Here is a 23,599-nt window from a genome sequence, read left to right as displayed (position 1 = left end):
CAGGCATTTGTTTTTATGTAACCTCCCATTGTGAGCTCCACCATTCAAAAATGTGAACTGGATCCTTATTGTTCAGCTGCTTGGTTTGAGATGTGCTTAAGCATCATTTTTAAAGACTTTTTGTCTGAAAGTTCTTTTAATGGCATAAAGGTTTCAACTGCAAGAAATGAGACTTCTTTCAGGAGAACAATCTCCCTGTTTTGTTTTCTGTGCATTCCTGCAAAGCAATATACATATCCATCTTGCTTTCAGTTATTCTCATTTTCATTTCATGGAGGCTTCTTTTAGTCTAACTGTACTTTTTATTTGCTGATAAGGTGATTCCATAAATTATCTTACTGAAGTAGGTCTTTTAATTATTTCCTCCTTTAGAAAATGTAGTTTTCAAAATTTATTTTTTTCCACTACTGTGAATACTCTTTTTTATATTTCTTGTGTTGTCAGATTTAATTTAAATATTATTCATGCTGTGCTCTGATTTCAATGTATTATTTAAATATGCTGACATATATTTTCTCATTAATTTTGGGGGAAAAGCTATTACCATTAACTGTGCCTTGAATAATACTGCTGTTGCATAATCATGCTTGTGGCATAGGCAAGTACAGTGCAGTGCTAGGACTGTAGAGTTTTTCTAGGGAAACAAGTCCTATACAAATCAGTTGAGCACTTCTCCCAAATGTGAATATTTGTTGTTGATACTATCAGAAGCAATAAGACTACCAGCTACTGTCAATATCTCTGTTAAATCCTTGGGCACTAAAGAAAGAATATTTTGTAAATGTTTCTGAAGTGGGGAAAAGGGACCAGGAAAAGACAGAGAAGAGTTGACACTACGGAATTACAAGGCCATGTCTACAATGGGAAATAAATCAACTACTAGTTTTCATCTACACTGCTTTGGGGAAGATTTTCCCACTGCAAGATTGTCCTGGAAAAATATTATTGAGAAGGTCCCAAACAGAGACAGATAGTGGTCTAAAAATTAACTGTTGTATCCATGGGATAGACACGTTGTCCCCAGAACGACAAGACTTCTTCAGGTAAGACCTAATGCTCAGCATTTATAAAGACTGTAACTAGCTGTAAGAGCAAGAAAGGTAGGACCAAGGCTGTTTATGATTGTTCTTGCTTTCCCTGAACTCATGACGTCTCTTCTTCCCTTGCATTACAGGAGCAGGCATCTACAGGTCTCACCTTGCATTTGAGTCTCTTCTGCTGAGAACTTTTGCTTTGATATAGTTGCAATTTTACTTTTTATACTTTATCTTTTAATAACTATTTTGTAAATTTATCAGTCTATGGCCATTACTACTAAAACAGCAATTGGCAGCCTCCGTTTGAAGCCTTAAGGGGGAGAGGGAGAAATAATGTGAAGAACTGCTTTAGGTCCTGAAGACAAACACCACCATCTTGCAAGACATATCTCCAAAACCAGTGTTGGGGATAAAGGAGCTTACTTTGTAGATTCTGTTTCAAATCAGTTCATTTGTTCATCAATTCATCTGTTTCAAATAACGTTTATTCTTGCCTAGGGATATAAATTATTTAAGTACTATGTTCAGGGCACTAATCATGTTCTCATTCCTTTTCAAGATACTATATTTTTTTAATAAGCTTTTTTTTTTTTTTTTTTTCCTATAATAACCAAAGTTGCATTTCTTAGATGTTCCTTCTTCATGTGATGTTCAGCTTATAATTGCTTGTTTGCCATTTAATACTGAGAAGAAAAACAATTTTCCTAAGGTGGTTACTAGATGTGATGCATATCAAATACATTCCCTTCATTTTACTTGCAGTCTAATAAAGATAAATAATGTTGAAATTTATTTTATTGCCAGTGGTGAGGAGGGAAAAGGGAAATACAGGAGAATACACAAGTCAGTGGGGAAATACTGGGAAGTTCAGACAACTTGCTTAAATCCAGTCCAGAATGGTTTTGAATGCCAAGACGTGATTATTCAGTGGACTCCTGCTCTTGATGGAATAACTGTCTGCCTCAGACTCAACTTCAAATGCTCAGGAGGGAAGTCATGAATCAGACAGGTTTTGAGAATGAACTACTTTCCTATGTCCAGGAGTGGGCAGTAGAGCATTAGTTTGAAAGAGCAGTTCAACGATTCAATTTAGAGAAGAATTAGTATAATTGATTTCAAGACAGATAATGTTCAAAGCTAAGCATATCCTCAAGGCTATGTTGATTTTGCATCTGGAGCCATGTTAGTGTTAAGGCACTTCAGTAACGCAGTAGAGGAAGTCGGTGTGTTTTTCCCAGTTTATAAGCAGAAGATGACTTTCCTTGCTCTCAGAGCAATACATTTTGCAAGCATTGAACTCACAGCACACATGTTGGAAGTAAAGGAATAGCAGTGTATAGAGGAGGATTATCTAATGGCAAACAATCCTCCTCATATTCAGTGAACCTGCTTTGTAACTAATGTGTCCTGGCACTGAAGAAACCAGACACAAGGAAACTATGTAGCATAAAATTGCTTTAAACATCTGTCAAAAGCAAACTGAGTTGATTACATTCTGTTTTGATTTGCTATAAACAGAGGTTAGTTTCTGGAAAAACAATTTTAGAAATGTAATCACATTTCTTTGACAGTGTGAGACATAGTTCTTTGATAATATAATATAGGAATTAAGTGGCTTGATTGAATTAAGAGGCCTTGAATGAATGGTTGGTAGCACACAGAAATTCTCTCTTTGTGAAAACATCAACATGAATCAGTTAAATGGGGAGAAAAGAAGGTGGCTGTAAAGATTATATAAAATAGGTAATCTTCATGGAGTGATTGCCAACAATGGGTCTCAAGGCACTTTGTAAAGGAGGGAAGTCTTTGTATTTCTCTTGGGGAAAGGGAAAGGAAGCCTCCAAAACAGACAGCTTTCCCAAGGTTACTATGCAGAAAACTGGCAGAGTAAAGCTCTCCTCAACTCCAGAGCTATGTTTCATCCACCAGGGTGCAAATGAACGAAAGCAGTAATGAAACTGTCACCAAGAGTGCGTGCTAATTCTGCTTGCCAAGAGCTCTGCAGTGGGAAAATGCCCGTTTCTGAAACCTGATACAAATAAAAGAATGTCAATGAGAATGAATGACAGAGATTTTTCAGCACAGAATTTTTGGCTAAAGCAGTCAAAATTGTGTAAAAATAGCCAGTAGACCAATGATCAATGTATATAATTGGCCTGTGGAAGAGAGTTTCAAATTCCTACCCAGCCTCTCGCAGCTCAAATGAGGGCCTGAGTTGCAGGGTCCACCTCTCTATTTGTGACCTTCCATTTTATTTAAACATATAAACATAGATTAGTGAAAGTTATTTTGATGCAGTCATCTCCACAGGCTTTCTAGAAAATGCTAAATCATTACATGATTGCCTAATTATCTCTAGGTCACTCTTCTGTATCTTTATGTGTCGCATTCTCCACCTCTTTCTGCTCTTTCAAGCATTTCTCAGGTTCAAGGCAAATTCTCTGGTCTACATCTATGAATATATATGTTAAGATAGAACATGGCCTTCAGGAAATACTGCTGCTAAATGTCTTTGTTTAAAGTCAGAAATGGAAAATCTTAAAATTTTTGTTGTCAAAATGTCTTTTGAAGAATGGGAGAATTCTTTCTTTCTAAGAAGTCAAACAAGCAAGCCTCCATTTTCATGATCACACACTAACATTATGTCAAGAAAACACACTTAAAAGATTTGAGAGTCTACAGGCTTGAAGGGAAGCTCTTTGTCTAAAGAACTTTGAATTCTAGGCTCTTTGAACCTCTCCTTCCTTCTCTGCTTTTGAGCAAAAAGGACAAGGCACAGTGCATGCAATGCTAACAGAGCAGGTATTTTTGCTCCTTCTGAGGTCAACATTTACATAGGAAAATCATTGAGAACCACTCACTATTTCTCTCTACTGCAGATTACGGAAGTTGCAAGAGGCTTACAGGCCAGACAGACCTTCAACCAAACATTGTTCAGCTCAATCTGATGTGCAGGAAGAATGAGCAGATGGAGGAAAGAAATGCAAGAGAGGAAATGTTATTAGCTTGGTGCTATTTTGTGGCACAATTTCCGTTACTTCATGAGTCTCAGAAGATGAGTTTGAGGATGAAAAATGCACTGAAGGTATTCATTTCATTCAGCCTCTACTACTCAGCAAGAAGTTATGCTGTCTACTGCCACCAGGTCTGCTGGCCTTGAAGGTCAATCATTCTTGTATTTTGAGCAAGTGTTTCATCATCTGTCTCCCTCTAAACAGTAAAATTCCCTTTGTAGTACAATGGAGCAAAATGACTCAAAGATTCTCGAGTTTTCCTACATGCTGCTTCACATTCTTCCACCTGTAAAAGTGGGAGGTGAACTGAAATCCACAGTACTTATTAACTTTTATCCCTGACATAGCAGTGGATATCTTGTACAGGGGTGCAGAGAAATGGCTTTAAAAGTGACATGGTGCTGACTATAACTGCTTGGGCAGAGCTGTGGGCATGAAGGCAGACTTGTATCTGTGCCATGTTAAAGCTGCACACTGAAATTATAGTTTACAAGCTCTGATACATGGGAGTACTCCAAGTAAGATGCCACAAGTCCTTGGACCAAAATTAGTTGTGAGCATGAAGCCTGGCACATTTCAGTGCCTCTGCTGAACTGATGCCAAAGTGTTTCCCAGGAGCACACACGCATGATTGTGTATCTCAGCAGCAGAGCTCAGCTGGATCAGCCAGTACCTTAAGTAGATCAGGTTGAATGTTGCTACAGACAGACAAAAGTGGGACAGAGATATTCCATGACTTAAAGTCTTGAAAGGCTTGCAAATTTGTCCATTTTCTTTGACATCATTTAGCCTAATGCAAATTACTTGTTCCTAGAAACTTCATCCCTCTTAATTTTATATTATACAGCAAATCACTGACAGAGCTGGCATGAGAGGTAGGGATTTCCTGGCAATCATTCTTAAGTCCATACATGCTGAAATTTCATTCTCCCATAATTTATTTATATTATTTTTCAGCTTTATATCTTGTGTTTCTTTAAAAAAAAAAAAATAATAAAAAGAAATACACCAACTATTATTGTCTCCATTCAAAGTGGTGTAATCTCCTTTGAAACTTTTCGGTTGGCTTTTGTTCTGCTTAAAATAGATGAAGCTAAGTTAAACATATGTTCCTAAATGCATGATTATAGTGTTTTTTTATAATTGGAGGGGTTTACTTGAAGTAGTATTTGAAATACTTCTGTGACCAGAATGAGTTGTGAGGCATCTGGAACTTGGATGGACAGAGAAAAACACTTGTGTTTTTTTAAGTCCTTTGAATGAAGGAATCAAAACCCTAAAATACCCATAAAGCTATCCACCCTATGCAACATTTACAGGTTGTATTAGCTATGAGGATACTGAAAAACCTGACTACTGAAAGGCTTTGAGTGCAGTAGTTAAAGCCTACTAACCAAATCACAAAACCTTTCCTCTGCATATTTATTGTAAGTGCTCCTTGTAATTTTTCTTTCTTTACTAACCCACTGTGAATGTCTATATAGCATACATACACACAGACACACTTATCCTAGTATGAGATATGCAGCCACTCAGATATGTCGAGATGAATCTCTTCACCTGAAGAGTGAATGGGAACTTTTCTCTTTCTGTAATTTATTTTTGTGGTTTTCTTGGTACATTATTTCATGGACAGCTTCAAACACATCTGGTTTCACTTAACCCTTGTTTTGTCTCCTTAGATAATATTATTCTCTTGGTTTGTTTTTCACACTTGGCTATTTCTTCCCTACACTCCTAAATCTGAATTTTATGAAATCTTAAGAATCAGATTCTTACACCAAAATCCAATTCAAGGAAACCTGAATTCTCCTTTTACAATATGCTTGTTTACTCCAACACAAAAGTGGCTCAGAGAAGAAAAGATTTGCCAGTATTTTGAATCATTTTTTTTGGGAATAGCTGCAACTTAAACTGAGCTTTCTTCACACCTATTCTGTGAACTCTCCATTAACATATAAGATTGTATATCAGGAAGCTAAACTAATCTCTAGACATTTCACTTTTTATCTAGAGTACTTCCACATGTTTGTGCTGCTTCCAGTACTGTAGATGATGGATGAACCAACCTATGAAGACAGATTTTGCAAAAAAAATGCAAAGTATAGCAGATCCTTCACAGATGCTTCTCAATCATTACTCATTCCTTTCTTTCTTCCTTTAGAAAAATAATTTAAATTAAACAGATTCGTTATATGCAGCAAAGTGTTGCCATGTGAGCCCTGAACACTTTGTTCAAGAGCTAGGACACCAGCCAAGTGCTTTAGTTCCTTAAAGAATAACAGATGTGTCCTTCCAAGTCTCATGTTAATGGAATTTAGGCTGCGGCAAGGAGTTTAAAAATACTGACAATTGTCTGCAGGCTCCGTTTCTACCCAGCTCTGTTGGTTAGTTTGTTTCAGGCTTCTATTTTATTCCACAACTGTCAAAAACATTGCACGAATTGTCCAATTGAGCTGCAAGTAGTTTATTTCCAAGGACTCATAATGAAAAGTCAAAATTAAAAGTCTATGGATTTCAGTTATGTATGATATTGTTTCTACATTCCTGAATCTGGAACTACTATATAAAAAATGTATTGAGCAAAATGCTCTCTCTTTTTGTATATACACAGTAAAAAATCTGCAATCTTTGTTTCTTTACAACCAGCATATGTTTGATATCTTTATTTTTTGCAGCATATCTTAACCATAAATATGACGGAGAAGATTTGTCACTACCATGACTTAAGCAGGAGATGCCAATAAATTGAAATGGCAAGTGGGGTGAGATAAGAAATCCTTTGCATTGCATTGCAGTTCATGTTTTCAATGTTGTGAAGGCTCTAAAATCACAGGGAGAAATGGTAGGAACTAGGAGGGATGAAACAGGGTTGTTGTTTTTTTCTCCAGCAGGAACACAGTGTGGGAGCAAAGGCTCTTCCACTGTCAAAGCTCAGCTTTCTGCACTTTGACTATGTGCAGTGTAAAGTGAATGATGCTTATTATAATCTGATCATTGCTTTGCTCTCTTGTGTCTCTGGAATTTAGAGTGTTATGGAGAAAGCTCCTGACGGGAGTAGTACTGCAAGTTGCTGTGCTGATCACTCTCGATGATTATTATCACCATTTACTGTGAGTAACGGGAAGCAGAGAGATCTGGTGGGAGGCCAGCACGGAGGAGAAGCAGCTGGTGGCACCAGCAGTGGTTGGAAGCAGGAGGATTCTGTATGACAGGTACTGAGAAGGCAGGTCGTTTATTTTTGTCTTTTCCATTTGCCCAAGCTTGCCTCCCTTATTCCCTCCCCATCAATTACCATTGTTGTCATCTTTGTTCCACACACTGCTTTGTCATCCTGCATAGCAATTTTGTCTTCTTGTGTTTGTGTTTCTCCTCTTCCTTGTGTGGTCTTTGGTTCTGGGAACTGGGATGTGTACAGGCTTTTTCCTCACTCCCCTTCAAATCCCACTGTAAGCTTGCCTAGGGAAGGAGACAGCTACTCTACATCCCCAAAACTGATATGGAAACAGTTTTTTGGCCTCTATCTCCCTTGTCTCAAGTAAAAGCTCATATTCCTTTGGAGAGAAAAGAACTGGAAACCCTAGAGCTCCTTTTCTGGGCAGCTAGTAGAGGAGGAAGATAGTAATGAGTTGCCTCCTTCCTGCACCGTGTGAGGCAGCCTGCATGGCAGCGCACATGGCCTGGCAGGGTGCGTTGTCCCTTTTCATGAGACAATACAATCAGGTGATGTAAAGCACCACCTCTCGGCACAGGACAACCTGTAAGGGCTGGACAGACTCTGTCGCCCTCAGCTGAGAGGAGCTGAAGGAGAGGGCTGGCAGAAGGAGGCAAGATTGTTGGTGGCTGGCAAGGAAGAAGGGAAGCATAGGTGAGACTTTTGTGAGAGGATGTTTCACTGGAAATGAAGCCGAGTGGATGAAAAGTGGAAGGAACAGCTCAAGATAATGTACTTCTTCAGTATTCCCCAGTTTTTTTTGTTCTTTTTTTTTTTTTTTTCCACTCTTTGCCACTCAAAATTTTCTCATCTATTCTCATATTCCTTTATAAATTTCTCTACTATCTCAAATTTATGTCCTGGAAACTCCTTCATTACCTTTATTATGATTTACTCAAGCATTTTGTCTTTAACCTATTATTTCATTTTTTTCTATATATTTTGATATCTTCTGTTTTTTTTTGTTTTGTTTTGTTTGTTTGTTTGTTTGTTTTTTCAGCAGAGAAAGGTGAAGTTTCCTTATATTTTAATAGCCATCAACATAAATTGCAAACGTTTTCCTGGGGATTTCAAATACTTTTGTCCCAGTAACGTAATACCTAATATACAACAGGTATCACATTGTAACGGATAGTCACTCTTACACATCGTCATCATCTTCATTATCAAAAGGCAGACTGTATTTTGTAAATATCATCTAGGTTATGCATTTTCCTCATCTTTCAAATCATCAGCAGCAGAAGAGCTTGTCCGTAGCATTTAACCTCAATTTTTTTCAGAATGATGAGTGAAAACTTTTAAGCAGTGGAAGGTCATAGTTTATATGACAAAGTGCTGCATAATATTTATACAGTCATTATTTTATTCCTGAACAACATCTACCCTCTGCTCAGGAATACAAAAACAGTGAAACCCAGGATCCACTGCAACCAGGGCAAGAGTTTTGTCACTGATTCAGTGGTCCAAGACACTGTCCAAAATTAAGTATTTCACAGCCTCTTTTAACCATTTTTGAGTTCTGTTTTCCCTCTCCTCCTCCTCCTCATCTTCCTCCTCCTTCTTCTTCTTTTCTCCTTCTTCCTCTTCTTCTTTTCTTTAAACTCCTAATCTCTAAATAGATTCAGGCTTTTTTCTTTCTTTCAAAGCACAGCTCTCCAGTATGCAGACATCAGAGGCAGTAGGCATCACAGAGCAGGGACAAGCTCTGCAAAAGCATAGATATTACGGCCATATCAAAAGACACTACTGCACCTAAGCTGATGGGGCTACTGTTTAAAACTGAACATAACAGATATGCCAAAAAGGGTGAGGGAGTTTAGGATATGTCATGTTTTTTCTCAAGTTGTTTTACAAGCAGTTTTCTTTGAGCAGAGGTTGGCTTTCTTAGCAGCATAAGAAAATAAGCAAGAACCTGTATTAGAGATACTTTACTCTCTGAAGCATGATATTGCGGAATGTGGGTGTCTGTGAAATTCTGTTAGAAAGCTAAAGATGGTTTTCAATATGAGGAAAAAAAGAGATGTATAAAAATATAAAAATTAGAGTGATGTACTTGGTTTATTGGATAGTTATCGTGGATAAGGATACCTGGGAGATCAAAGAGAAGAATTCTCAGGTACTCCTTTTTTCCCCTAAATTATCACATTATACGGTAAAGTTCAGGAAGGAGTCTGGCACTATTACATACCAATGTGTGAGTACAGCCTGTGGATGAAAAGTGCTATTATTCACACTTAACTCTAATCAGGTACCTAATGATAATTATAGTCTCCCTATATTCAGTGTTTGTGAGCCATCTGAGATAGACCATAGAAGGTAAGAACCAAACATAATTCTGTTCACTTTTGCATACATAATTATTTGAACACTTATTCTTCTTTAACCTTTTGAGCCTCTTTCTTCTCTCTCTCCTCTCTATATTTTAAAAGGTACAAGGTGGAAAAAGCCATTGTCTGGATTTATTTCTGGATAACGACAACAATTAAACAGGACTGTGAACTCCCTTTCACCCCACGTTTTTGCAGAGTCAGTTCTTCCCTCCTATGAACAAGAAAAATTTTACAGCCATTCATAGAGATGTGGCTGCTTCTACAACCACTCTTATTCCATGTGTGCTGTAATGTCAGATCTTTTGAGGGGAAGCAAAACACAAGAGGCAAAAGAGATCATCATGAGCCTGGCACTCGTTATTGTTGCTAACAAGCTTCTTTGATTTGTAAGACTGCTACTAGGGGTTGCAGATGAGCTGATTCCCCCTGACTCCTGCAAGTGGTGAGGACGCATGAACACTTGCATCATTGTTTGAAGAGGCACCTGTGAGGCACTTCTGCCACTGCCGAGCTGCACAGCGAAGCAAGCAACACCAAAGATGAGGCAGCAAGAGCTTTAGTCTCCGCTTCCTCTCTGCTGCTTCCCCCTCACCAGCTTTTGCTGTCATCTTGTGTGGGACTGAACCAGCTGGTGGTGGGGGAGCAGGCACAGCTCGTTATATTAGTCAAGTATTAGCGCCACTGAGAGGGGTCAATTGCAAAATGAAGGTTATTCCGATGAGTATGACATCAATCTGATATTATTAACTGTCAATCCTGTGAGTTCCCTGTCAGTTTCTTTGTAAATAACCATGGCAAAAATCCATGACAAATACCTACTTAAAAGTTCCCTTAATAAATAAAATAATAAATAAAATAAAATAAAATAAAATAATAAAATAAAACACATTTTATTTCTATCATTTCAGAATCAATAAAAAGGTTCCAATTCTCTAAGGAGGGGAGGGGTACAGAATTATAGAGATCTCAGGAATATCCTTACTTTAACTGGGCATAAAGTGATTGCCAACAAACACCTGGACATACACTTTGGTCTGTCACAGAAGGTTTTGCTGGTACTGGTAGATAAAACCCTAAAAGAAAAAGCTGTTTGGAGCCAGACTCAGACTCCAAACTGATGAGAAAAAAAAAAAAAAGAAAAAAAAGAAAAAAACATCAGTATTTTCTGTTAACACACTGCAAAGGTGTCCTCACCAATGCATGCTTTCCAAATCCAATAGAATGGGAATGTCCTAGATGTTAAAATAACCACTCTTGATCACTCTCTGAAGCTATTTATATTTTTCTATTTAAATAACCTATTTATTAAGAGTGTTCAGTATTAGCATAAAGAACCCCCTGCATTCCCCAGTCAGCAGGTAGCAGATATCTCATGTCAGCTATTTTGTGAGCAGTATAATTAGCAAGGCAAACTGTACAACTTCCAGTTTGATTCATTTGATGATGCATATTCTGATTCATTTACAATTATACCAGTAATTGGCATAACTGTTTAGACGTATTTGGAAAATGTCCAGAAGTGGATATCCTAATTATAGATTTATCCCAGTGGCAGATATTTGCATTGTGTAATAACTACTTTCTTCATCTATCAGGAAGCTCTGTGTCTATTCCTAAGGCATGAGACTAGTGAAGGCTGTGTTTTATTAAAATACAATATACCGAATAGAGAAACTTGAAGGAGGTGTGATTGCCAGTCCTCTGATGATGCCCATTCAGATTCTAGGTACACAGAAAAGCATAATCCCTGCCAGCTCCAATGCAAGCTGGCATTTCATTTTCTCATGTGCCCATGACAGAAATCCAATGAAGCTGAAACCAAAGTCTTCTGACTAATGACAACAAGGTGAGGTGGTGAGGATCTGCCAGGACTGGAGACTCTTTTATGCAGGGCATTCCCCAACAACCAGGAGGATCCAGATTTCATTCAGGCTTTGCTTCTCAGACACCCATACATGATCTCCATGCCTGTGCATCCCCATGTTTCTTGGTGGGTGATAGGACTTGGCTCGTAGCAGCCCACCGTGAACCCCTCTTTCCTTGCATTGGGGGACTTCCTCTCGCTACACACACAATCCAGGCCACATGCCAGTGGCATTTACAGCAACAGCAAAGACATGGAGGTATGCCTGAAGCAGGAGAGGACACTGTGTACCAAAGGACTCAAGTTGCTTCTGGCATAAAGGTTAGAAATCTTTAACTTGCAGTCAACTAAACCAGCTGTTTTCATAAAGGTTTAATGAGTGAACACCATGTTGAAGACATGAAGACTTTTACTTTGAGATACCTTTATTTCATTTCTGAATTTATATGATCACAACTTTTAATGAAAACTTAGTTGTTTTGTGAAGAATGAGGGTCTTTTTTTTATTTATATCCTAGAAGATTAAAAAGTTTAAATAAAACAACAACAACAACAACAACAAAATTCCTCCAGTTCTTCAAACTACTCCAACTACTTGTTTCACTGCAGATCAGTTTTTGTGCAATAAGCTCAGAGCTGTTTTTCCCTCTAGATAAATTGTATGAGTTACTATTTCCACCAGAAGCAATTTCGACAGTCAGGCTGAATGCAATAGCTATCATCAGACTATTCAACAGAACATTCCCCTCAATTTAAAAGCAAGGTTGTATGTGTCTATTCTAGATCCTAAGCTGCTTTGCAAGAACTAGTTTAAACACTTCCTTGTCATTTTGATACAGAAGATATCTATAGATAATATAATCACAAACCCATGACCATACACTTTACACGTTTTCTCAGTTCATTCTGAGATTTTACATGTTAACAGTTTTGCTATTAATGACAAATATTGAGTATTTTCTAATTAAAACATTCACTATTTTGAACCATGATAACACATTTCCATCTTTTCACTATTTTGTCTTGAATGAACTTCGTAAAATGATGAAGATTTTCAACTTTACCATTTTCAGAAAGACTGGGTTTGCTTTCATGAGGCAGGAAAAGAAGGTCTTCATTTTACATGAAAGAGTGAACTGAAACAGGCAAGTACCAATATTTGACTTGTCTATAACTGAAAGTCAATAGAAAACTTTAAAACTTGTTTTAACTTCGCTTATATCCATCACAAAGTCTAAACCAGGTGTTTTTGTTGCATAGCTGAAGCTATTTCCTGCTGTTGATTTTTTTGTCAACTTCATTTCTACAAATTCAAACAGACATAAAATAACAATTGAATTTATCGAAGAACGTATAAATGAGTCACTTTGAATTCTGACATACTTTGCCATCTTGTGGCTGTCCTTGTTCCGTAATTTCACACATAAATTACATAAAATATCAATAATATGACAGTGGTTCCTAAGAGCCTCAGTAGTATGTAAGTCAAAATTGCCTTTTAGAGAAGAGTTTACAGACAAAATGCCATGGCAAGATTCCTACTTAATTTAAAGTGAATTGTAATTAAATCCAAACTACCAATGTACATCTGATTAACACTTTTTCTATTTTAAGTGATGTTCATCATTCAGATTTGTAAATAAATCACACTTTTTCAGAAACAAAGCACCAGGAAAAAAATAAGGGCTCTAATCTTCAAGGTGACAGACTAAAAAAAAAATAAAAAAATCACAGCCACTTGCTTTATATGTCACAATCATCTGTCAACAGGTATATGGAATGATATTGCAGAGATTGTTGGGATTGTAACACTGGTTGAAAACTTTTTGGAAAAAAAGCTACCATCTACATGTGTCTTATCTACATTGTAATTTATAATATCCCCTCTGGCCTTTCAATTTCCACAGTCTCCAGCTTGGGAGAGATAGGGGCTAGCTGCAATTTGTGTGTGTCTTTCTTTGGAAGGCTTATTCCAGCTGCTGCTGATAAACCCACAGAAAAATAAATCTTATCCTTTTAGTTGGAACCAAACAGCATTGTCCTCACTGATTTATTTTCTCTTTGTTTCCTCCATCAGTCTGCTCTGATCCTTGCATTTAGGATAATATCACAAAAGCAAACCAATATACACATTAACAAAAATGTATTTAACTGTTTTAGTCATCACTCCAAGATCCATTTAAGAGTCCACTGAAACTTGTACCAATAGACCTGGCCCCAAGTGCCATCTTATCATGCTTTCACCAATCCTTTGTGTGTCCACCCTGTCATAGTATGTACTTTTCTCATAAGGATTTCAAGTCTCTGTGACTATTCAATTCTGAACCCAGATTTCCAACACAGAATTGAGCCCTGTGTAATATTACAACTGCTTAGCAATATCTTTACATTTCACTAAATTTTAGAAGGTAATGTGTAATGCGATTTTCACAGTAAGAACTTGTCTGTGCATAATACAAAACCAGGCATAGGGAACACTCCAGATCATTGTGAAAATTACAAGCAAAGAAAACCATATGCGCTTCACTTATAAAAAGATTAAACAAAGTAGTTAAGGGTTATATACCCTTTTCTCTGCCCCAAAGAATCTCTTGCTCTAAATAGAACCATACATTTCTATTATTACTTTACTATTGTTTTATTATATTGAGCTATATTTCAGTGTATTATGGAAAGTCTGTTATTGTGCCCCTAGAACCTTTCTGATTCTAATGAACGTCATTCTGCCTTGGGAATTCCTTCTGCAAATTGACATTTCCCTTTTCTCGCATCCTTATTTATTTATTTATTCTGAAATTATAATGCAAGAGTCTCTTTTTTAGGTTTGTCAATGAGACATATAAATGTAGCTATCTCTTGCGGTGAATGCCTAACTCTGCAGGAGATATTTTTCTTCCAAAAATAGTTTATAGTGAAGAAAAGTGAGATTCTTTTGTGAAATACTACACAGTCTTGTGTCTTTCATTGTCTGCCTCTTTTCCTTTTTCCTGCAATTGCAGTGAAATTCTACGGGTAAAATTGAGAAATCTATAAAAGAAGACTTGACAGTCATTTCTGAATCCTGGTCGCTCTATGGAATCTTGTGAAAGCCTGAAAATGAAACCAGAGGTGGGAGAGATGATAAATACAGTACAGTGCCCTGGCAAAATAGTGTAAGGGCTTAGATGCTTCATAGCTCTGGCAAGAAGAATTTGTTCGTAGATCATTAATGAAAATATATTTAACAAATTTTCTAAAGTCACTGCTTCTTGTTTTGCTTTTCCATTCTATAAGTAGCACATTACAACACTTTTAACATGTAACCATGGTGGCAAAATAAGAGCTAGAAGGTGCTAATGTTAGAACTGCCCAGTTCAGACAACATGATTTAATGGTGCTGATTTCCTTAAAATAACATCATATCATGATTTTGACCTTACTATTTCCCAGACATAGATAGTTATCAGAGAAGTACAGATCCAAAAGAACAGAAGACACAGAACAACATTGTGTGGCAATGATATTGGACTGTCTGGCATTGCCCAGGACTCCATAGGTACAATTGTGTTCACATCATCCTGATCAAGATAGAACTCCTAAGGATAAATTTGATAAAATAACACTCACCACGTAATCTGTTATGTAGTTTTTTCTTCAGAATTGAAAACAAATCTCTTCATTTGTTTTCACTTAATACATTTTCTTTAAATTTAACCTCTTTGTGAATATATACTTTTTGCTTCCGGCAAAACAGACAAAAAAAAATAGACCCAACAGAAGAAAACAATAACATGGAAGGTCAAAGGGAGTGCTGATAAGAGTTTTCTTTGGTGAGAACAGTTTATATTGGAACATGGCAGTTTGCTAAACCTTAAAATTTTTGTGTAAATCTGTCATTTTAAACAAACCCACACTGCAAAGTCTGTGCAGCTGCAGGACAAAAGATGAGGAGAGGATGAAAAAACAGCCTCACAGATTTACTAACAGGAAAATGCTAAAGAATTATCCTGAAGGCGTTGAAGAATTATATGCAAATCCCCTACTGTTTTGGATCGATGAAGTGCAGTTAATCCTTCTCTGTCCCTCCTTTTGAAGCTCTTCTTCATTATTTATTGCTCTCCATAAAGAAACTAAAGCTGTAACCTGTGTGTGAGGGCACTCACTGGGGATGTGGAGTGCCAGCCCTGAGTCAGTTAGAGCTGGGAATTGACCTATGATCGCCTATGGATCAGATAATATTTTATCCTCAGTGTCATGGTGGGCTATCTCTCTGTGTTTCTTTTATTTCTTTTCTGACTTGCTTTCCCCTGGTGAAGTATTTGGAATTATCCTGTTTCTGTTTCAGTGAAGAATAAAAATATATTTCTGCAAACTAATATATATACATTTTTTTCTGGGCTACGGTTCTTGTTTCCTTGACTTCTAAAATCAGAAGTGGCTAAGAAATGTGGTAGAGACCATCCAAGGTATTGTACTGCAGGTGGTTCAAAGCAAAGTTAAAGAAGCTGATGAAGAGATGGTGCCTTTGGCAGAGAAACAATTAACTGGTGTTTCAAGCCTTCTTCTGTTGATGACTGGAAACTTTCAAGCTGTCAGGTTCCTTCTTATTTACACCAGAAGAAGAGTAATATTTTCTAATGTCTAAATATCCTGATTTGGTGGAGAGGCTGTTACACCAGAGGGTCATGCTACCATACAGAGGGACCTCAACAGGCTGGAGAAAAGGACTGACAGGGTCCTCATAGAGTTCAACAAGGGGAAGTCCTACAGCTGTGGAGGAACAACCCCAGGCACCAGTAGAGAGTGACGGCTGACCAGCTGCAATGCAACTTTACTGAGAAGGACTTTGGGGCCCTGGTGGACCTGAGCTGAACATAACCCAGCAATGCACCCTCATGGCAAAAAAGGCCAGTAGTATTCTGGGATGTATTAGGCAATGTGTTACCTTCAAATTGAGGGAGGTGATCCTTCCCCTCTATTCAGCACTGGTGAGGTCACACCTGGAGTACTGTCTCCAAGTCTGGGCTCTCCGGTACAAGAAAGATATGGACTTACTGGAGCAAATCCAGTGAAGAGTCACACACATGACTGAGGGACTGGAATATCTCTCCTATAAAGAAAGGCTGAGAGAGCTGGGACTTCAGCCTGAAGAAAAGAAAGCTAAGGCAGATCTTATCACTGTGTATAAATATATGAAGGGAGGGAATGAAGGGGATTTTTCTCAGTTGTCCCCAGTAATAAGAAAAAAGGCAGTAGACACAAATTAAAACACGTGAACTCTCACCTGAACACACTAGAAAACCCTTTGCTATTGTGAGTGTGGCCAAACACTAGACCAGGTTGCCCAAAGAGGCTGTGGAGTCTCTATCCTTGGAAATATTCAAAAACCATCTGGACACAGTCCTTGACAACTTGCTTTAGGTGGCTCAGGGTGGGTTGGATTGAATGATCTCAAGAGATCCCCCCTAACCTAAATCATTCTGTGATTCTTGTCTTGCCACTTCTGAGAACTTGCTTTGTGAAATCATCCTTGTCTGATATAGAAATAAAAATAGTTGGCCCAAATATTAGCATTTCACTTCTCAAGCAGGACAAATTTCCAATACTGTACATAACCCAACTTCACAACAGAAAAAAACACAACTGCAAAAAAACATTTCTATCATGGCCTACTACAGCAATAGGTATTTGTAAGAAAGGATTAGCCTGATAACTAGATCTATTTCACTTCAGGAATTCAAGAGGTAACTGCTGAAGCTACCTCTTCATGTCATCACTTTTATTTAAGAGATTCATAATTTCCTAATGACAATTTTGTTCTTTTCAAGTTGTGAAAGCTACTCCCAGTTTCCCTTTGCTTAGCAGCTCTGAAAGCTTCCCTGAGACTACGCTGGGAGAACATGTACAGTTACGCTGACACCCTATGATACCCTTTTTAATGTCTTTGAGAAACTTCCAGCATGATTACAGAGCTTCAAAACAGTTTTGTTTAAACATAAATATCTTGTATTCTTGATTCCCCAGTGACATCTCTTTTCAAAAAGACACCAGACAATGCTTGCTCCTTGAATGTTTATTAAACACTTTCTCTTTCACTCATTTAAATGGGTCCCACCACTTGCCAGGAAAATATTTAATTAGTCTGGAATTCTCTCAGCACAGAAACTCTTATCTGGGAAACAAGCAGATCCTGCAGATACAGCCCCTGTACACTACAGCCATAATGGGGCACAGAGAACCAATTTCCTTTACAAGATCTATCAAGACGTTGTGCTTTGTATACTGAGCCAATGTAACTGAGACATAGTTTTGAAAATTGCAATCTTTGCTATAAAGTAACTCTTTTATTAAGTTCTGCTTCTGGCAGAACTAATACAGCTTTCATTTCCCTCATACGTATATGGATTATGATAAGTATTTTATGCATGATTATAAATTCATTATTTTCCATAGGATGCCTGCTCCATTCTATACATTGAATAGACAATGCTGATTAAGGGATATTTGTTCTATTCTTTTATGTGTCTCAGTCCTTCAGTCGATTGCCATAGCTGCTGTGTAATGTGCCTAGCAAAGGCATTTCTGTGGTGTTCACTCTAACCCCATCATGTTCATAATAACCAAAATAAATGACTTCATTTTTATGTTGAGCTTGAGAGGAAAAGGAATAGAATTACTTCTAATTTTCAGTTAGGGAAGAAAAAGGGCAAAAAAAAGTATTTTAAAATTAAAGGCAAAATTAACTCAACTCCTTGCCTAGAATCACAGACGAATACTATAACAGAGGCAGGGAGAAAATTCGGTTTTCCAGGATGATTTATAAGAATGCATATGATAAAATTAGCTCTGGACAGCAGTGGGTCCCTTTTGGAGCTGGCTGGAGCTGGTTCTGATCTGACACAGGGCAGCTGCTGGGCTCTACTCAGAGGCCACCCCTGAGGCCCCCTGCTGCCAAAACCTTGCCACATAAGCCCAATACATTAGGCAAACGTCTCATGTGGAAATAATTAGGTAGTTATAAGCAACCAGAAGAAATTCTTAAGGTTAAAAAGTGTTGGAGAACTTTAACCTTACAGATTTCTTGCAGTATTGTGTGTCTGCAGACATGGAAGAAAGGTTTAGATGCACAATTTTAATGTAAGCTCTTACATAAGGGAAGTATCTATTCTCTCTGGGTTTGCTGAAAAGGAGACATACGGTAAGGAATCCAGAAAAAAAGTAATGGTGCCATCTGTTTTCTCCACATCTGGCTTTGAAGACAGATCTAACATGACAGGTGACATAAGGTCTTTAGAGGTACCAAATAAAGGAGCCCTCCAACCAGAAGATAATATTCCAAAAACCATGGTGAGCCTCTCAAAGACTGAGTAATTAATCCATCTGATACACTTTCTGATGGTCCAGCCATCATCCATAAGCATGTCAGCACCTTGTGGTCAAAGAAATCAAAGCTGGGTAACAGCTTTGTAGCTGTTTATAGGGAAGCATTAGATATTAGCCATTGAATCTTTGCAACAGATTTCCTTTTTTCTTTATTTAAGAAAGTGCTAATAATTTCTCTAAGCAATTAATTCTTATAGGATCATCTTATTTTCATAGACATAGGGAAGCTGAAAATGTTTAAAATCGAATGTACTACTTCATCTTCAGCACCTGGTCCGTCTGTGCCACAGTTTATGCTGCTTCATTTGCAGGGCTGAGGCAACTGTTTGGGGTTGTTCGGTGACTGCAATCCCCCAATGAGCATGATTATCCAGTGCTTGAAGTAACAAAGACATTTTCTTGGTGGTGGCGTGAAAGAAACTGGTCTAATACGTACACTATATATAAACATTAAAAGCTATACAGGACTTACATCTGAAAATTTCATGTACTTTTTAAACATCCCTTCCTGGGTGGATGATACCCAGGCACTGAGACCTGAGGACAGATGAAAGGGAAGGAGGTCTAGGACTGGGAGGAGGTCATCTTTGGGGGCCGTCTGTACAACCTGTTGATGTTGGTGTTCATTTAGCTGAGTGCTCAACGGGTACAAATCGCCATCGAGGTGTGCCTGATGTGATGCAGCAAGGAGCACGCTCTGGGACTTGGGGGCGGATTTGGACGGCCTGTGGGTGTATTTTTGAGGCAGGTGTCACTAGATGGCACTGTTACAAGCTCTTTCAGGGGGTCTTGCGGGCTGGCAGCCAGCAATCGCTGTGCACCTCGGCGTTTTGTGCTCTGCCCGTTTTGGTGGTTGGAGTGAGTGGGTAGGAAAGTAAGGGCTCGAATGGCAAAGGAATTTGTTTTCTTACACTTTTTACAACGGGGCTATTTATGGAGGCAGAGTCACTGCTTCAAGACAGGGGCTGCTGTAAGCTGAGCTCCTGAAACGCTGATGTGACTTGGTCGTGCCCACCTGCCACGTGGCAAATAATCTGGAGAAGTGTTTTACACAATTGCATGTGTAATTTGAGGGTTTATATAAGGAGACTGCCACACATTTCCTCTCTAAAGAGATGCTGATTTTTAAGGCCTAGAAATCAGGTGATGCTTGGCAGAGGGACAACACTATTTTAGCACAAGTGTCATGTAAAGAAGATTACTGTTATTAATTGAAAAGACATATAAGAAACCAGTCATAGAATCATAGAATGGTTTGGGTTGGAAGGGACCTTAAAGATCATCTAATTCCAAATCCCCTGCCATGGGCAGGGACACCTCCCACCAGACCAGGTTGCTCAAAACCCCATCCAGCCCGGCCTTGAACACTTCCAGGGATGGGACATCCACAGCTTCTCTGGGCAACCTGTTCCAGTGCCTCACCACCCTCTGAGTGAAGAATTTCCTCCTAACACCTCATCTAAATCTGCCCTCTTTCAGTTTAAAACTGTTATCTTTTTTCTTATCCTACCCAGTCTGTGCACTAAAATCTCTCCTGTAATCCATCACAAGCCAAACCTATTTTGGCCATTCAAATAGCTAGTCTAAAGTATTACTCTTTATAGGTTATGATTTTCTAATCTCATGTATGATTTTTTTTGGTTAGTCTTCCTTTCATAACTTTTTTTTTTTCTTTTATAAGATCACTGTCCTGAAGTGAGTCAGCATTCATTGAGGGTTTGATATTTTCCTTAGACTAGGAAAAGGATCTTTTTCCCCATGGGACTGGGTTATTAGGATAAGATGCAAAGCACTCACTTTTAGCCCTGAGAAAAGCTCTTGGCATCTTCACATTTAGTTCAACAAAGCAGCTTAATGTCATGTTTGGAGATATTCATATTTTCCTTTGAACATACTGGTGACACGTCTTATTGCAGATGTAAAGATTAGCCAGCCCTAATAATGGTTTTGTTGTTGTTGTTGTTGTTGTTGTTGTTGTTGTTGTTGTTGTTGTTGTTGTTGTTGTGTGTGTGTTTTTAAAAATCCCTTAATTTGCTTTTAGTGACTCTGGAATACATCTGCTGGTATAGAATGGTAAAAAAACTTTTTTATCAGGAATTTCAGATGACTGCATTATCACTATAGCAAAGCCAGAAATGAATCGATCTTCATAATTAAACCTGATCAAAACCTTGGTATACTTGCCACACAGAATACCTGTACTAAAATATACTGGTTTTATACACTCTCTTTGGAATTTTGTTATTGAGACTTTCTTACAGTCTCTAGAGTCAGTATGGTTATTATTAAAACAGCTTTCTTAGAGGTCTGTGCTTCAGAGTTATTACTCTGAATGCTCATTTGTCCATCTGGGGCTAGAGCTCTGACAGAGACAAGGTGCAGCAAAATCTTTGTTTTAGAGAAGGACTACTCAAAATGATCTAAAATCCATTTTTAAATAAATATAAAAGCCAGATAGCATCTGGGAAATGGAAAAAGTAGTGGTGCCTGAGCACTGGGATGGAGAAAATGATGAACAGTGTCATTTCCATGGTGTTTTGCCTTATATTGTGTACATGCTGTGCTAGGAGACTTGCCTCTTGGGCAGATCACAGAAAGCGGAAAGAAAGCAGATGCAAAGGTCAAACCCAGCTGAAATCCCTGCTAGTGCACCTGAGGTACTTGCTGCAAACAGCAGGCAAGGACTAGGCTAAGCAGGCAAGAAACTGTCACCCCATGAGACGCTGCTGTTTCCTCCTGTGTTTGGGGGAGTTCAGTATCTGTCAGTCCAGAGCTGCATGAGGATTTGTGCAAAACTCTTTTGAAATTACAGTACTTCACATTTACACTTCCTTCAGAAGGAGGAGATCATTTTTCTCTAATCCTTAATCACATGGAAGGGGTGGAGTTTTTGCTTCTAAAATTTACTGGAGAGTATATCATAATCTCTTAATTTTACTCTCTAAGTATCATTCTTTTGCTTCAATAAATGATAAGCAAAGTTCAGTTGCCAATGTGTTGCAGCTATTTTCAAGTGCTGTCAGCTACCAAAGCTAATCATAGTGGGTTATTTCATTTTCTTGCTCTTGGTGTAATTTACCAGATATATATCCACCTTTGTTTTCCACTTCACTTGCTTTGGTATTTGCAAAGACACACACACAAAAAATCAATACAAACAGACAATCTTCCTTTTGAAAGATTTGGTGTATAAATCACACCAGAGTGGTTTGAGTGATTTATACAGTAGTGGCATAGAGTGAAATACATCCAATTCCCAATAACTAAGAACTATGAATCTGTAAGTGCAGCGTTCAGAGTGCCATACCTGGAAGGGATGAGATTTGAACTCTGGTCACTAATTCACTTTACAACTGTCATAAAATATTTTGTAAACATAGATCATAGGGCCACGGCTCTACTACTGTCCCTTTTACCAGTTAAACTGTGCAGGCAAAGTGAAACAAATACAAGGTAAGTGTACCTCATACTCTCTACTTTACCTTCCAGTAGCCTTAGAAGAAACTGTATAGCATTGGAGATGTTTAGGGTGTTTTCCTGGGAGCTAGGAATTATGGGTTCATGTTTTTTTAGAGAAGGGACTAACATAATCTATGAAAGCTTAAAAGAAAAAAAACAACCTCAAGTCAGAACACAGGAGATTTATTACCTTACCTCTGTGTCTTTTATTGGTGAAAACATGCTGAGAATAATGGATTTGGTTCTGATAAGTACGGTGGAAGAAGGCCATTTGAATCTGTGTTCAAAGAAGAGCTAGAAAAAAAAAAAAAAGTGTTTTCTATACTTTTTAAGTGAAAAATTCCAGGTAATCTATCTGTTTGATGTTTTGAAAATAAGCCTGTAACTTCATTTAAGTTTTAATCAATATGATGAATAATGTTTTTGCAGAAGGATTTTTGTTTAATATAAATATAAGGTAAATGTATAATAAAATCCAACATTTGGAATTTGAATTCAGACAAATTCAAATTTAAAATAGAGTGAATTTGATTCATTGACTGAATCATTTGATTCATTGATTCATTTGATTCATTCATCTGATTAACCAAGCTGTTTGCCAAGGGCTACAGTGGATTCTCTCTCCCCTCAGGTCAGGATGGGATATTTTAATTAAGGCAGATTTGGTACAAATGGGACCATATTCTGTAGTATCTTGCAGAGTTAGGTGGATTGATTCCTATAACCTGTAACTATTAATCATGAATATTAAATATTCAATGTAATTGAAATACTAAGTATTCATCAGATGCAGGAATTTAACAAAATGAGTTCACATGCAGCTTGACTTCTGTAAACACCAGAACATACAACTGTTAATTTATCTGTCTTCTGCCTCCACTTTTTTTTTTTTTTAATTAGCTCAGGGATTCAAGGTTTTAAATCCAAGAATTTTTAGAAGTCTAGTTTTGAGTCTTTAAAAACTGACTGTTTTTGTCTCACTAGATATATTCCGTGAGCATGGAAAGAGCTTATAACACTGGTCTCAATAAACCATGCAACATTTCAAAGTGACAAATCAGCAAAAAATAAATCAAATATTACCTTTACCTAGAAACCTTGTCTTGCTGATGCCCTTAGCCCATTGCAGCAATGACAACAATACCAGAGAAACTGATATCACCTGCAACTACACAATTCCTTGGAACTTGTCACTTTTGCTAACTGATATCAAAGTTATTTCCCAAAGCTCATGATTTAATTTCTTACAACAGACTAGTTTCTGGTTGTGACTTCTTAAGTTGGTGAAAAATAGTTCAGCAAACTCCAAGAAAATAAAA

This window comes from Anser cygnoides, chromosome 1 (genome assembly GCF_040182565.1).
Source record: "Anser cygnoides isolate HZ-2024a breed goose chromosome 1, Taihu_goose_T2T_genome, whole genome shotgun sequence".
Taxonomy (NCBI): domain Eukaryota; kingdom Metazoa; phylum Chordata; class Aves; order Anseriformes; family Anatidae; genus Anser; species Anser cygnoides.
The sequence above is the reverse complement of the archived record's forward strand: the minus strand, read 5'-3'. Positions refer to the sequence as shown.